The sequence below is a fragment of the Pseudomyrmex gracilis genome, unplaced genomic scaffold (assembly GCF_002006095.1).
Source record: "Pseudomyrmex gracilis isolate BER0280 unplaced genomic scaffold, ASM200609v1 scaffold_588, whole genome shotgun sequence".
In the NCBI taxonomy this organism is placed as follows: domain Eukaryota; kingdom Metazoa; phylum Arthropoda; class Insecta; order Hymenoptera; family Formicidae; genus Pseudomyrmex; species Pseudomyrmex gracilis.
The window spans coordinates 55451-60146 of record NW_018021172.1 but is presented as its reverse complement, the minus strand read 5'-3'; positions in this window follow the sequence as shown (position 1 = coordinate 60146).

The following is a 4696-nucleotide window of genomic DNA, read 5'->3' as shown; positions in this document are numbered from 1 at the left end:
TATACTAAGTAGTTCCAGCGTTGACCGCTCGATAGCGCCGCTTACCCGCGCTAGAAAAAATCAGTCCGGGAACTTTCCGGACAAACTGTGTAGCATACATATATAATACATACATATATAATATATTATATAGCATACATACATATATATATATATGTATATATGTATATATAAAATATAATATATATATACAATATATTGTATCTATATGTACAGTCGACGTCAATAAATCGTTTTGTGGACGCGGGGAGCTAGGAGTAAGAGGGACGGTATTTCCTAGCAGTAAATACTGTAATTGATCAATTCATCATGATCTGCTACAGTTAGTTAGTACGGCGCTCGTTGGCAGTACTTAGTGCTAGGAAATACCGTCTCTCTTCCCCCTAGCCTCCCGAGTCCACAAAACGATTCATTGACGCCGACTGTAAGTATATATCTATATATATATATATATATATATATATATATACTTCTTTAATATACATTTCTACAACATTGCTGAAACATTTCGACGAAATATTGTGTTACGTCCTGGAGACTCCACGGTCCCCTTTTTCCTGCGACGCGACGCGACGCGCCAGCGCATAGCGAACCCTTTTTTTGGGGGGTCAATAATAATAAATAGCTCGAACGGGTCTCCTATCGTTTGGAAACTTAAAACTCCAGACGATAGGAGAACAAACAAAAATTATATCGGCGCCCGAAAAGATAAACCGCGCCTTTAGACAACTACTCGAGCAGCTTTCCAAACAAACCTGGATATCTCCGGGTCATGAAAACGCCGGTCATAAAAATTAGAGCGGCCAGCGCAAATAAAAACTCCGACATTTTTATTACAAACAAACAACAAGGGGTCTATGCGGCGTGATTGAAAAGACAACACTCTCCCTTTTTCCTTCCCCGAAAAATCGGACGAGGCGACCGAAGCGAGAGATCGTCGCCGATTGGCGATCTCGCAAGTCGCCCGACCAACTAATTAACAAAAAGGAACCAGCAAAGCTCAACTGAGTTCCCGATTGGAAGAGTCCTTGCTTACTCAAAACGGTATATAAGCCAGGGCTCTCGAAATTGGAAACTCAAAAAGAACCGCGCCGCGTATCTGAAAAGAGCCGCAGATCTCAGTGAGTGAATAAGTGAGTGCCAGTGAGTGCGGAGAGCGAGATCCCAGAGGCATCAACACCGCCAACCTGCAACCCAGAGCTATTACAGTGCCGCACCGGCCTCAACCGAGAATCGACACCACCAGTAGCAGCAAGTAGTAAGTCCACCCACAAATTTTAATCGGGAGTTCCACTACTTAAAAATCCAACTCGAGGTTAATACTTTGAACCTATCAGAGACGCATAATCGCCTAACAACATCGCGAGAGTATATTATTTGTTTCTCCGCGACTAACTCCTTGCTTGACCACCCTCGCCGGGAGGGCAGTTCGCGACTCCAGTCGTGAATAGCAACCGGACGAGGAGTCAATTCCTCGTCTGACCACCCTCGCCGGGAGGGCAGTTCGCGACTCCAGTCGTAAATAGCAACCGGCCGAGGAGTCAATTCCTCGTCTGACCACCCTCGCCGGGAGGGCAGTTCGCGACTCTAGTCGTGAATAGTAACCGGCAGAGAGAGAGAGAGAGAGAGAGAGAGAGAGAGAGAGAGAGAGAGAGAGTTAACCTTTTTCCCTTTTCCTTTTTTTGACAACTCTTCTTTGATCTAGTATGATGTCGGCAGAATGAGAAATCAGTTCCAAATGTTAACCTCATCCACATTTTTACTATAAATAATAACTTGCTAAGAGAACCTCCCGTTTAAGTGGAACCTCGCCGTTCGCATTCCAACCGCCGGCACCGGCGGCACCGTCAAGCCCAAAAATTGCGACGAGCGGCAGCGCTCGGAATAAACGAAGCGGAGCCGACCAAGCCCATTGACGCCACCCCTCCGACATTAGGAGACAATCGCGACACCCACAGTAGCAATAAAAACTCCATCAATACGCACACGAATCAATCTCACGCGCACTCACACTCACCGACGCATTCGCAACACACACACACAGACACACATACACACGACGATTCGTGGTATGACGCTCCCTCTTACTCGCCGATAACCCCCGATCGTCCTGTAGAAAATCCCGCGGATCTTCAATCCGCACCGACTCCTTCACCCCCTCCTCGCTCTCCTTCCCCTCAACCATCTACATCCAGAGATGAACCCGCGAATGATGAATCCTCCGACTCAACGCAATCCACCACCCCACCGCTTGATCCTAAATTACAACACTTCCTCCGATTAGCCTCCACCTATAAAAAAGCAAATCCGGAAAGAATCCCCTTTGTCCTTGACCCTCTAACAACAGATCCTTCCGACATCTTCCGGGTGATAACCACCACTCCAGCCAGAAAACTCCTCCCAGTTAATTTTCCTTATATAGATGACATCCGTTTAGTTCCCGTCCACCATTTTTATACTATATTCCCTCCTATTTCTGTCAAAATCCATGAAATAATCGAAATAGATCTAGAATGATCTCTACACCACAAATCGGCGTCTTAAACATGCACCCGACACAGTTACACCTGTAAAACCCCGCCGGAGGCCCCTCACACACATTGCGTCACGCAACACATATATATATATATATATTCTCCCTCTCTAGCCTCCGAGCGATGACCCTCCGCCTCAGTGTAAAATTCGCGATATCACATTCATCCACACGATTACGCACCTAAAAATTGTAATACCATTAAATGAATAAATTAATAATGTACGTAGCATAATTTTTCCGTTTAATTAAGACGACCTCTCATCATTCCACATCCTCAATCGATCGCACGGTCTCGTCCTTAGTCCGTGGAGTTAATTCTCCAGACTCAAAAAGAGACCGACGAGCGGGGCTTCATAGATAGAGTAAGATCGGCATACGCCGTTGACCTATCTGTGAGAGCACACAAACCCGCTCGACTCTGGCACAGCGGGATCACCGATCTGCTGTGCGGAGATAGAAAGAGAACGACAGCTCTCTGTTACTCCACCATAGCCCGACCGTAACCGTGGGCCAGGACGTAACAATTAATATTGTATGTTTCTAAAACGTATGTGCAATATTACATTACAACTTGCAATGTTGCAACGTTTCTGGCATATTACTGGAAGCTACGGTGCTGTATGAGTTATGTTCGCAGAAATCTAATATTATAGTAATATTTCTGCAATATCTCACTAATATCACAGTAATATTTCACTGATATCACAGTAATATTGCGAGCAACATTGCAGTAATATGTTAAAAATGTCACTGTAATATTTCAGCAAAACACCAAACTAAACGAAAGGCACATTGCCGTTGGAAGGTAATTATAATTCAAGATTATTATTATTATTATCATTATTATCATTATTATTATTATTATTAATGCAATTGAATACATATAAATAATGAGTGGGCAAAGCGATATCTTTCCACAACCCTGAACTTAGCACGAGTGAGGATACATTGGAATAGCGGACTCAGAGCCCCGTACAGTCCGCTATTTCGAGGTTTTACTGTATTGAATATATTTTGAATTGCAAGTTTGGAATATATGCATACTTAAAATAAATTTGTTTATTAATTATTTGTTGTTCAAAGTTGTTTTTGTTATTAACAATGTTATTTAAATTTTTTATATGCCTAAAAGCATCACAGCAATATTACAGTGATATGTTAAAAACAAAAAACCTCAATGGCACATCGCCTTATAAGAAGAGAAAGTAATTCGAGATTTCACTCGAATTAATCTTTAGAGGCCTGATTCAGTTTGTCGATTAACTGATTAGCTCGATGAAAGATACCAAGACCTGGAAAAAATCCTAAGAAGATAGTAGGATTCGAACTCGAGATCTCTATATTCGTAGCCCCTGCACTCAGTCCGCGAAATCACTTGTTCCTAATTGAAATGTAATTCTTTTATCTACTAGTTATCACACACAAGCTTTTCTACACATTTCATTTATTATTTATTTAAGTTATTATTTTATTACACCTATTGAACTGCAATGTACTTACAACAATGGATAAAACTTTTTCTCATTATTATTATTATTATTAACTATAATTTAAAATACATTATTACAACGTGAACAAAATAAAAATATTTCTCATTATTATTATTATTATTATTATTATTATTATTATTATTATTAGTAACTATACTTTAAAATACATTATTACAACGTGAACGAATGTTTTGTTAACATTTACTGATATTATTAGAAGCCACATAGCACGTAATATTACTGCAATATCACAGTAATATTGTTTTTCAATTGCAATATTACACTCTAATGTAGTAGAAATATCATAGTAATATTACTGTAATATCACAGTAATATTAACATGTCCGCCAAATCGCATCTCAGTAATATTACGATGATATATCACGGTAATGTTGCGGTATATCAAGAATATTACTGTAATATTGTAAGGTTATAGATTAATTTAATATTAAATTACTTCTAAGGTGGAAAATATAAGCCGGTTGGAGTTTAAACACGGTTGTTAATGTGTCAGTAAGTTATGACTTTATTAGTAGTAATATTAAAATGTTACAGACGTTTCGACCGTAGTTCCGGTCCTTTTCAATATATCTATACAATAATAAATTTTGAAATCAGAAATGGTAGTCGAAACGTCTGTAACATTTTAATAATAAATTCATAACTATCT